Source organism: Zea mays, chromosome 7, assembly GCF_902167145.1.
Source record: "Zea mays cultivar B73 chromosome 7, Zm-B73-REFERENCE-NAM-5.0, whole genome shotgun sequence".
Lineage (NCBI taxonomy): Eukaryota > Viridiplantae > Streptophyta > Magnoliopsida > Poales > Poaceae > Zea > Zea mays.
The window spans coordinates 31683551-31696740 of NC_050102.1; the positions used below are offsets into that span (position 1 = coordinate 31683551).

Below are 13190 nucleotides of genomic sequence, written 5' to 3' on the forward strand. Positions count from 1 at the left end.
ACCGATTCTAGCGACACCCTGTGTTCAAAAATACATGCCCCTAATGGCTAGAATCTATTGAGATACTTTGCAACGGAATTCTTGGAAACTATACAATTAAAGAAGATCGTCTGATGACACCCAAGAAAAATGAAGGTTAACTAGAGTGATGGATGCACTAGGGTATAATTACCCAGATCATCCTAACTTGGCCGAAGAGGCCGATGTAGGAGTGAAAAGGTAAAGAACTATTAGCATTATGGGAAGGGAAGCAACCAAGCAAGTTAATGCAAAAGATGAAAAACAAAAACTAAAAATGACCAAGAAGTCAGAGGTAGATGAAGGGTCTTCTCAAAAACCAAAAGCAACCAAGAAGCCCAAGACATATGAAAGGTCTCCCCAATCAAACACAAGGTCCCCTTCCTTGAAGGCTTAAAAAGGAAAGCCAACCATGAGGAGGGCAAAGAAAGGAGTAAAGTTATGAAGAGTGCCTCGACCTCTTCACTAGGGCCATGCAAATATTAGAGGTAATGACGAAGTCCCTACCTATTAATGCTTTGGGTCCCTTAGGGTCGGACCTGATAAGCTTGCTACTCAATATGAAGGATAAAATGATTGATGAAGAAGCTAGAACTGAAGCTTTGGTTGTAGATGCACAATAAAAGACTTTATTCAAAGAGACTAAAGGAGCAATACCAAAACCAAGAAAAAGGGTTTCCTGAATGTATTCCCTTATGCAGGCTGTGTTTGGGACCCCTTCCACCGAAGGGGAAAAATGATAGTCCGGTCCCAAAGTAGCATAAAGAAGCTACGATCCCTATCCTTGTAGAAGAAGCAACAGAAACCCCAAGTCCAAAAAAGAGATTGAAATGGCATCATTACCAAGAAACAGGACTAGGAAAAGGTCGATCTTCAACATCAAACATATCATGGAAAAATAGCTTGATGTGGAGGAATCCAATGAAGAAGAGGGCATTGTCAAAGCCCTCGGATATCTTACTGGGCAACAGTTTTTGGTGGGAGAGACATGGACGTCTTAGCTTGCGTCCCTGACTCTGAAGAGACCAAAATAGTGAGGAACTTCGTGTTAGTCACTTGTTCTCAATTGATGTGAATCTAGAGGAAGGCAACACATTTGTTATATGTTAAAGACCTTTGTCTTTCGAAGCATCATTCCCTCTCGGGTTTAATGAATCTTAGACGAAGGTCATGAATAACAACTCCTCATCATTCGCAAATATGGAAATGTACTTGCGAGATGTGATGTCATGCCACATATTTATTTCATAATAAACATACAAGCACTGTCAAAGTTTGTATTACATTGATACCTTCAGTTTGTTTGAAGGTGACGACGCGAGGGCAATTACAATCAACGTGAACAGTACGGGTGTACTGTTCATCTATTTATAGGCAATCATAAAGCTTCATATGTTATTACATTCATGCCCTCAACAATTACATACATGGTTTACAAATGTCACAAGGACAGTATCGTCATTTGTATTCAATAACTTGAATGACACCTTCTCCCTATGTCGTCCTCCTGCTTCACCGTGATGAAGTTTGCTTCGTCGTACTTCTCTAGAGTTACGTTGAAGCTTTTCTGGTGACGAAGCTCCTGTAATATTTAGTAGTATGCTGAAAGCAACTTGTTAGCCGTGTTTTTGAGGACCTTTAGAAAATGAAGGCCCCCAACAGTAGCCCCTCACAGTATTGGTTTGTTTCTTTGTAACAAATTCAGACTGTGAAATGAACGAAGGCCTTTAGCCAAAGGTCCGAAAAAACACATTCCCTTCGCTATAATAGTGAGACATTCTGTATTGTAGGCCCCATCGTTCAGTGGTGCTTTGTTTATATATATATCAGGGTTTGCATTGAAAATATTTTTCGTGCTATCAAGCTTTGTGCTAAGTTTGTTGTTTTAGCTTTCTGATTTTGTAACCGCGGTTGCTTTGGAGCTTCAGCCTTTTGTTGCAATCAACGCTGAGATGGCCGAAGAAAAGAAAAGCATGGACCCCACACTAGCTAGTTTCTACGAAGCCATGGAAAGGACCAATGTTGAGAAAATTACTGATGAGATGTTAGCTAGACTGTGTGGGGATTCTAGTGACAGCGAGAATTTTGATGTGGAGAGTGACAACGATGACGCCGAATATCGACCGTGGAGGCCAAGTCATGTTGTATTTAGAAAATTCACTATTAAGAGAGGATAGACTGAGACAATGAAAGGTAAATATTTTCGTGACATATCTATAGTGAGGGCCGGAGGAGAGAATACTGTTCCACTTCCCGAAGCTGATGAAGTGGTTGTTTTTAAGAGTTTTATGAAGGTTGACCTTCAGTTTCCGCTGCATAAAATGCTTGTTGAAGTACTTAAAAGATTCGAGATATATCTTCATCAACTCACCCCTGAAGCTTTGATCAAAATCAGGGTTTTCATTTGGGCAATGAGGAGCCAGGGGTTGGAACCGGACGTCGATTGTTTCTGTAATATAGATGAATTGTCTTATCAGACGAAGGCAGTGGGGAAGGAACAATATCACAACAATTTTGGTTTCTATTCCTTCGTGTACCACTCTAATGCAAGACGCCATGTTCCCACGTTTCGCAAGAAATGGCCAGGATCTTGGATGAAGCAATGGTTCTATGTTATGAATGATTTGGTTGAGAGGGAGGATGTAAAAGATATAATTCAGCGTCCAATATGATTTCGCTTCGGCATCCAAAGGGCCTCGATCGTGAATAGCGATAAATCTCAAGCCTGCCTGGTAGCCTTCAACACTGTGTGCAGCTACATTGGCACTAGAGACTTGGTCCAATAACATATAGCTTTCAAAGTATGGCCCCCTAGTTAACGAATGGGAAATGCCGAAGGAGACCACTGATAGCTCAAGCGAAGGTGGCCTAGTTTATTTGAAATATAGATATCGCTACAGAAGTCAGTTTGGAGAGCCAGATGAAGAATGGCTCGAGGCTATTGAGGCGACCGCTGATGATTTGTTGTGGGCATATACGAAGGCTGAGGACGAAGCCATGAATACTTCCTTCGGTGCCCGTGGAAAGAAAAGGCTGAATAGAGTTTTTGACGTTATTGGTTTTGTGTACCTCGCTTATTGCTTTTTGGCTCGGAAGCAAGGGGCGAAGAGGAGGATTGCATCAACTGCCCCTTCTACTGTGTTGAAACCCAAAAGAATGAAGATTGTAACTCATCGGCCAAAGTCTTTTGTTTTGGAGAGAGCTGCCGCACTGCCTGCTGCAGAAGGTTCAAAGGTAGAGACTGCTGCCGAAGCTACCCTCTCAGCTTTTGAGGTAATACCCTCTGCGATAGCTGAAGCTACCACGTCTCAACTGGAGAAGTTGAAATCAGAAAGTTTTGAAAAGTGACCAGCAGTTGAAGCTGCAAATTTCTCCAGTATTGCCAGAGTTGCCAAGGACAACAACTATTCCAGCGGTGACTCTGAGGAAAGGGAGGAGAATTGCTAGCGTTCTAGACGCTGTTGTGAAACCTTTGAAGGTGGCTACCCCTGCTCCTACTAAGGTTTCCGAAACAAAATTGAAGATTTGTGAGAAGTTGTCGCTGCAAGCGCTTCTCCTGCCTGCGCTGAGGCCGGACCTACGGAAACTAGGCCTATAGAGCAAGTAAAGGAAATTCTGCCAGAGAAATTAACACTGTCGATACATGAAGCGGTGTCGGCCGAAGTTATTGATTTTATTATCCGTCACGCTTCAGGAAAACGGCTGACACAGAGGCAAATTGTTGAGGCCCAACATTAAGCCAAGGAACTAAAATATCCTCGAGGATCCTTGGTTTATGAAGGAGATGAAGAAAACAACTTTCTATATTGTCTTCTTGACAGTAAGGAGATCGATGTTTTGCCAAGAGATGATGGACAAGATGGGTTATCTGAAGCTTGAGCTTGGGCTATCGTTAATTCCAAAGGATCATCTGGCAGACAACTTATCATACAAAAGTCTGAAGGTTTATATTTACTATTCCTCTCAATGTATCATTTCAAATATATTTTTGCTCGTTTTAATAGACATTTCTCTTATTATTAGGGTCTAATTTTAAGCAAAGCTTTAAAAGCCCAAAAGGATTGCGAAGACGAGAGCACGAAGATAGCCTTCAGGAATTTACGCTCGAAAATTATAACTCTTCGGAAGGAGGCGCTTGAAAAGATAAAATTCTGCTTTCTTTGGTCGAGAGATTAAAAACAAGCAAAGCTAAATTAGACAAACTTTTCGAAGTGGATGAAAAGATTCTAAAATTTGAGAAATAAAAAGAAGCAGATGCAAAACGCATAGCTGATCTAGAATATGCTTTATCCATTCAAGTGGGATTACATAGATCTAAAGTAGCAGGACTGGAGAAGAAGCTTGATGAAGTTACTGAAAACTTCAACATCGAGCAATCAAAACGTGAGATATCCGACACCGAATGGTTGAGGGTTTAGAAGAATGTTGAGGAGCTTCGTCAGGTGAAGGAGGAGTGCTATAACGTTGCTATGCAATGCTCAGACAAGTTGAAAATGCTTTTGTTACTGTTGGTGCATTCTCGGTTGTGCAAAATTTCATTTGTGGTGATCACGAGGGTGTAATCAAGTGGATTGAGGGCTAGGTGGAAGCATTTGACGAAGTCCTAACTGGCAGGTGGACATTTTTGTGCATGCGTAGGGGCTCGGGGGCTGTATCACTACTAGAAAACGCTGGTTGTGAACATGCCAAGGCTGTAATTTAGCCAGACTTCTCAGTTTCAACGACTGACATCAAGGAGCCGTCAGCCGAAGCTATCGCCCTCACTGGGAAATTTTATTCCGAAGTGTGGATGAATGGCGGTCGAAAGATGGCAGACGAAGCCATCAGGCGAAATGAAGAAGAGTCTCATCTTGCCTCAGAAGAAGCAAGAAAAGCTAAAGAGGCCACTGAGCGTGAAAGACATATAAGTACGTTTGTCATATTTTAGATTCGTAAGTATGTAAACTTCATGCCTCAGAAAAGCTTATATTTTTGTGTAGTTGAACTGTCTCCTCCTGCAGAGCCATACAACCCTGAGGCCGATCCAGCCCTGAAGGGTACTCTCGATGTAATCAGAAGAGCAAATGAAGCAATTGATAAAGCTGTAAATAGACTTCTAAACGAAGCAGCTGAGAGAGTACTGAAGGAGGATGATTAGACTATGTATAAAAACATTTTGCAAATTTTTGTGTGGTGTTTTTTATGTAACAAACAATTGCAGGCTTTGTGTCTCATGATGTAATATATTTCTTTGTGTAGCATGAAATTGTCGTACGTACCATACCCTTCTTTTCAGGCTTCATAAAGAAAAATCCCTTTTTCACCGAAGCAGTATTATCAAACTCGAAGGTCTTGTCGTAGATCTTGCATAAGGAATACCGTTGTCGAAGTAACGAAATTAGTCCGAAGGTCTTGCCGTAGGTCTTGCTTGAGGAATTCTTTACAGTTTAATAGCAACGGGTAAAATTGCAGCATCCTTTCATAATTCTTTGTCCCAGATACGCTTAACCTTATGGATTAGCCATTGTGGTCGAAGGAGTAATTTCCCTTCTTTTCCACTGTTTTGGATGAAGGAAGATGATGAATGATGTGATGTTATGTAACATGATGTGATGATATGATGCAACAAATGTTAATAGACAAACACTTCATAATAGTAAGACTCTGCATTCCCTTAGAAACGACTTTGGAATCTCTTCACCTTTTACTTAGGTGGCATATAAGCTCTACATCTATGTAGGAACGACTTTGCAGATTCTTCACCTTTTACTTAGGTGGTATTTTAGCCCTGCATCCCCGTAGGAATGACTTTGGAGCTAAGCTCTGTATCCCATTAGGAATGACTTTTGAGCTTGTTCACATTTTACTTAGGTGATATTTTAGCTCTGCATCCCCGTAGGAACGACTTTGGAGCTTTTTCACTATTTCTGTTACACTCGACGGTGTAACTCCAGATTCATTACAAAAGGTCAAGATGATTTCAAATTAAAAAGTTCTCAACTACAAAGTTTCATAACTTTTCGAGTCTATAACTTTTATTTTGATAATTTTATCATCCGAGGTCGTTTAAAAAACTAAAAAAATAAGAATAAAAATGATTTCTAGTGGCGGTTTCTTAAGAAACCCGCCACTAGAAACCATGGATTTTAGTGATGGTTTTCTTAAAAAACAGACACTACAAATAGCACTGACAGTTGATAACCGAAACAGCCGATAAAAATTACGTCGTATCGCAGTTTTTGAACTCTTTTCTACCAGTGTGAAATGCCTTTTTAGTGCAGTGGCATCAGCATCGCATTCACCATATGCCAATGCGTGCGCACGCACACGCACGCACTGTCGATTGGCATCTGGATCAATCACTGGATGGATGCATGACGAGAATCTCTTAACCAATGTAGCAAGTCTTGGTCCACGTGGGTGTACCTTGTCGTTGAATTCGTTGCTCAATCAAAATCATTGGGAGAATCAGTTGACCTTTTACTTCGCGTGTCAGGATTTTGCTTTGTGTTCAGAGAGGCTAAAAGAACTGGCTGTTGCATTGTTTGCATCAAATTCCAGTCCTTTCATTTCATAAATGTACGACGACAGCGCACTCAGCCTCTCCATAATACATATATTTTTTTTTATGTTGGCAAATACAATATGCATGATTAGATTAGATTAGATGATCAAAAGTAGCAACAGACAGATCGATGAGATACGATATCTCCCTGCATGTAAAAAAAATCAGGTGTTTTAAAACAGTAGAAAGTTTCATTATACCTTATATATATGTATACATGTAATAATCCTCTGGCTCATGAATGAGGCATGCCGGCCGCATGCGTCCAAAAGAAAATAGATTTTGGCTGTATAAAGATCTCATCCTCGGCAAAAGAAACTGATGTAAAGGTAGGTATATGATTTATTGTTGTGTCCACCGTTTGTTTAAGCGATATCGCGTGATCTGTACAGCACGTGCTGAAGATACGAAGCTCCTCCCAGCCGGAGAATACGCAAGCAATCAGTATCGATCGTCGGTCAGGAATTAATCGGGGATTTCCGACGAGTACTGAAGTCCTTGGTATAACTTGGACAAAAAGTTGTCGATTTTTAGTCTCGATTGTATAACTTGGTATTGAACGTGACTTAGTATTAGTGCTTGGCTAGAACTATTACTAAAGATTAACATTTAGTACTGTTTTTTTTATAAGAAGCAGTACTAAATAGGGAGCTTTTGTTATTGCTTCTAGACAAAAACTGGTACTGTACTAGAGTGAATTTTTATTTCCCCGCGTACAAACTGATATTATTGGATACTAAATTAAATGATATGTATACATATAAATGTAAAGGAAGTTCTTTTTAATGGGACATATATCCAAATATACACGTAGTTCCTTTTTTCGTCTTACTTCCTTCTTCGGTCGTTCATCCTTCTTTCACCCTACTTCATTTTTCAAAAAAAAAATTCCTATGTTTGACCTTATTTCTTCTCCATTTCACCGAGATCAATGTTAGTATGGTTATAGCAAATATAAAAACAGAAAAAATACTTTAGGGTAAACGATGTAAGCATTATGGACAATAAACAAAAAGGAAAAATCGATAGCGAAGATATATAAGAGTTTCTGATGTTCACCTAGTGACGCGGCATCGCTGATGCTGCATGCGATGTCTAACTCAGTGGTCGTGGTGGTAAGCATGAGAAAGGTTCAAAGACGACCAAAATTATAGGCAGGAACTTTAGCACCGGTTCTATCTAATAACCGGTATTTAAGCGAGAAAGTAAAGGTATTTAAGCACCAAAACATGTTTAGTATCGATTCAAGCAAAGAACCTATACTAAAAGCTTCACATTTAGTACGGGTTCTTTATAACAATCGACACTGAAGTAATCTATACGGGAATGCAAAATAGCTTTTAATACCGGTTCTTTGTAAGAACCGGTAGTAAACACATGCATCTTTGTTTTTTTATGAGTTAGAAGATCTTGAGTACCGGTTGGTGCTTTCAACCTGTACTAAAGAGTTTAACTTTAGTACCGATTCGTTGATAAAATCGGTACTAAAGATATTTGTGCACATTAGTATCGGTTGGTGTCTTCAACCGGTACTAAAGACTTATAAGGTATTTGGTTTAAGAAATGAACTAGTGCATCATCTTCTCACTTGTCGCTTTTTTGTTTGGTTTGTGGAATGAAATAAGTTGATCCATCACCACCTCATTCGTCATAGTTAGTTAGTACTAATATGAGAAATGAGGTAATTCTACCAAATTTGAGGAATAAACATATGATGCACCACCTTATTTTGAATGAAGTGATTCCTCGAACCAAACACTCACTTAATATTAGTACCGGTTAGAGACATCAACTCATACTAATGTTCTTTACACGGACTCCATATTTTAAACTGGTATTGATGATTTTATCAATACTGGTTTTAAAATAACCAAAATATATGTTAATGGACGGAAGCTCCATTTCAATTTCACAGCAATGCGATCTGGTCAGCAAATGAATGAAATCAAAGATACAGGAAGACTGGGAGATGCTAGTTGTTGAGATATGCAGTGCAGAGTTGGCACAGTGTTGTTCGCATAAAATGCGCCGCATGTCTTTGGTTGGCGTACCAAGCTAAGTAACTGAAGATATCAGATCATCATCGTCCTGCACTATACATGCAACCGTATTATATATACTAGTACAATAACCTTGCGTTGCTACGGCACGCAATTATACTTGTTACTCATAAAAAAATAAATTTAATAGAGTGAATGTATGGTCCACATATCATACATTATATTTTATTTTAGTCAAAAGAATACGTCCCTTTATTATAGTAACGACACACAATTATATGTTACCAAAATAAAAAATAAATTTAATATCAAAGTGAATATATGGTCCACATATCAGATATTAAACTGATAAGAACAGATCTTATATCTTATTTTACCCAAAAGGTCAGAAAATGTAAGAGTTGAAAAGGAGTCCGACCCTTTTTTATAGGTTGCTCGGTCAGTCGTCCTCCTTTAGTTAGCGAGGTGGTACTATGTAAGAGCATTGTGCTGCGTGTGGCTTCCTATCGTGTTGGGCTTCGGTGGTTTCATAAGGTCCGTATGTGGCGTAACGGCCCATTTGTTAAGCAAGAAGTGGGAAATGAGTGCGTGTACGAAACTAGTGCGTGCACAAAACTGATGCTTTAATATAGTAGAGATAGAGATGTGTTCTTCGATATACCAGTATCACCATGCTTTCGTGAGATCATGCATGCATGTATATCTATACCTATAGCACTATATAATCCACCAGTTTAAACTTTGCAAAACCCACGGATCAAATCACCTCCACATACATAATCTCCACTAAATCCCCAAACAAATTACACACATACTTTTTGTCGAGCACTCAGCAAAGAAAAGTCACCGTCACGACGTCAAGCGAAGGTGACGGAGCCTTTGCCAGGTATCCTCCTTGACTCTCGGCAAAGGTTGTCTCTTTGCCAAGTGCCTGTTGGACTAGCGCTCGAGAAAGAAGGCTTTAGTGGGTCCTTTTGCTAGTCCCTTTGTCGAGTGCTCTAGGAGGCACTCGGCAAAGACTCTCTTTTTGACGAGTGCCTGTTGGACTAGCGCTCGACAACGGAGCACCAGTGGGCCCCTTTGCCAGTCTCGTTGTCGAGCGCACTAGGAGGCACTTGGCAAAGGGTGCTTCTTTGTTGAGTGCAAAGGATCCCTCTTTGATGAGTGTCTACTGGACTAGCGCTCGGCAACAAGAGCACGAGTGGGCCCCTTTTCCAGTCTCTTTGTCGAGTGCACTAGGAGGCACTCGGCAAATAAACTTTACCTCTTCCCAGGTGTGCTTTCTTTGATGAGTGCTATGGTCATGGCACTCGGCAAAGTACCTCTTTGTCGAGTGTTACACTCAGCAAATTGACTAGAAAACACCATTTTATTTGTTTTTATTATTACATCCAAACAAACAAAAGATATATAACATTGACATCACATATATCATAGAATCAACACATGTATCACCAACACCACATATCTCAAATATTTCACCACATCAAACAAGTTTCACAAACATAAGTATCACCAAGTGTGGGAGATAGATATCCCCCTCGTCCTTATGAGCACAAAAACGCCTCATGGGTCGTCTGATGGGCCTCCCGATGGTTTGCCTTGCAAGACATGCCCTTAGGCCGCAACCAGGCCGGATGAGCTCAACCCAGGGAGACAAAGACCAGACGACCGAGTTATGCGCAGTAGGAGCGTTGATGTCTCACGCAGAGAGGTTGCACCCACCTGAAGGGCTAGATACTCGACGACCGAACTCTGGATAAGCAAGAATGTATGTCGTGTTAAAAGAGGATTCAAGTAGAGTTAGATAGTGATCATAAATTGTGAAGGGATAACCCTCAGGTCATCTATAAAAGGCTGAGGGGTACCCTGTCACACCTAGCTTTAAGGAACAAAGCCAGGTGCATCTCATACATGCGCCAAGGAGACAACATATACAATAATAGAGTGTATAGAGATAAATGTCACAATAATCAGAGTATTTATTACATAGCGGAAGACTTATTACAAAATAAAAATAATGAGTATAAAACGAACTAAGGATCGTCGGCGCAGATGTCAACTGAGAAACGCCACCTAGATCAGATCATACTCCTCGCCTTGTGGCTCCTCCTGAACCACCTGCTCTTCTCCTGTGGGGGGGGGGTGTGAGACAGCAAGAGTGAGCTCACATACGTTCATCGCTCAACAAGTTGTGGGGAATAATGTGGCATGAACTCGCCAAAGGTGAGAGTTCATGAAGTGTAAGGCTGATCAAATGAAATAAAGGCTGAAGCTGAGCATTGCTTTTATAAGTTGGTCAAAATTTTATTAGCAGTTACTAAGTGTAAGTGAATACCAAACCATAGTAATAATATATAAAAGTAATAGTAAAATAATCCCAAATGCAATGATATGACAGATTAAGTTTAAGTTTCATAAATTAATCATGTGAGTGTCCGAGCCGCTCATGACCGTGAGCACGGCTAGTATACCAGTTTTACACTCTGCAGAGGTTGCGCATCTTTACCCATAAGTCGTGTTACCCATTTGCCACGGAGTTGATCAGACTCCATACACCTCTACCGAGGAAGCGAGGCAGGGTACCACTACGAGGCCTTTACAAAGTTCCACTAGCTTCAGACTACCCGCTACAGTTTATAGGAAGCTCCAGTGCAGGGTTCTTGCCTGACCGCCATCGCAGCAAAATCAACCCAAGGACCTCCCTACACTGACCACTCCCTTACTGCCCTTGCCCCTTTCAGGTAAGGTAGCCCCTAGTTAATCAGCCAAGGGCGTCCCATTAAACCCTTGTGGTAGCACTGTTTTCCCGGGTGGTTCTCCATGTTCCCATTAACATAATGATCTTATCATGAACATAAAATAATGAACAGATAATAGAAAGTGTAATCATGAGTCATAAATATCTTTATACCCAAATCCACATAAAGCAATAGCATGTACTACCCAAAAATTTAGTAGTAAAACCAGTTGTGAAACAAGGTATAAAGATAGTCAAATCTAGGGTAACCTATTGGGTCCCAGCAAAATTAACCTATGCAGATCATTATGATTAATAAGAACATGAATGGGTAAAAGAAGTGATCAAGGGCACAACTTGCCTTCAATGAGCTCCTGCTCAGCTATCTCAACTTGCTGAACCACAGAATCCACTGTAGCTTGCTCGTCTACTCGCATCAACACAATACATACATAACATAGCATAAATTAACATCACATCAAACATGCAAATAGAATTTACAGTAATAAACTAGACATTAAAATAAGATCACAGGAATTGGAATCATTAAATTTGGAGTTATATATTTTAAGTTATGGATTTTCTAAGGTTTTATGCATTTACTACAAGATTAAGTGAAAGAATAATTTTAATGTGTTTGTCATGTCAGAACAGAGGCACTAATGGGTAGACAATATTATTACAAAAATTTAGGAACTGGAATGGACCAATTTGGAGTTCCTATGCATTTTCTATGAATTATACAAAGTATATGAATTGTTTTTATATTAAAAACTCATTTTCTAATTCATTTCCCTGATTTTATAATTCTCTAGACGGGGCCTCAAATACTGAAAACAGCAGGGGCTACGGTGTAAAATATCCTAGACACAGCGCGCAGCACAGGGTGGACGGCGGGTTTATTCATCAATACTACGAGGACTCTTTTGCAAGATGAGCTATGCGAAAGGGTATGGTGAGTTCTGGGCCGTCCGATTAGATTTCAATGCTCCCGATTAGACTTAGACTACTTCCTGTAGCGACACGCGGATATGGTCGTTGTATTTGGGATCGACGGTCGCAATTTAATGAAGCGAGGCGCAATCCGCGCCGTAGGATTGAAGATCCACGGTGCCCACTTACCAACGCGAAGGGATTCATCTACTCTAACCACAGCCGCACATCACGAAACGGACGGCGGATATCTCATCCCCAAGCTCGTGACCCCGCCAGTACAGCGCCGCCGGAGGCCACGGCCAGCGCACTCCGGCGAGCAAATTCCGGTAACTCCAGGCCCTACTCCTAGCTCGAATTGACACCAGGCAGAGTGTAGATGAAAGCGGAGCGGTCGGGGGTGAGCTTACCAACGACGGCGGCCGAAGAGTCTCTGCCCACGAGGTGGGGGTATCCCGCGGCGAGCTTCTCACACCGGTGAGAAATTCCACCCCTCCTGGTCACTGGCGTGATTCCCAGGCCACATACGTCGTCGCTGAAGAAGTCCCCCAAAGCGGTGGCCCTCAATCCCTGCCGCGAATGAGACGGCCGACGGTGTCGTTGAGGGAGTGAGCAGGCGCTACGGCGGGGCGATGCTTCATGGTATGCCAGCGGGGCCACAACACGCGGCAATGGCACCCGTGGCCAGGCCCCCAATCGCACGGCGCGGCACACGCAACGAACGGCGAAGTCGGACCTGGGCGGCAGGATCGCGAAGGTGTCGTCGGAGCCGAAGTTCTGCTCCCGGGTGTCTACGAAACCGGGACCGAGGTCGGCGGAACTTCGCCTCACACATGGCTATGGTGGCGCCCCCACGAGGTCTGTTGTAGGTGATGAGGCGAGGGAGTAGGGGCGCGGCGGAGGGAGCACGCCATGGGCAACCGAGGGGGCCTGCGTCGAGCTAACAACCCAGGGA

General features: G+C 41.8%; 1 pseudogene; it reads right to left on the reverse strand.

The window, feature by feature from the left end:
• Positions 1 to 8838: 8838 nt before the first annotated feature.
• Positions 8839 to 8960, reverse strand: LOC111589890 (uncharacterized; annotated as a pseudogene).
• Positions 8961 to 13190: the final 4230 nt, after the last annotated feature.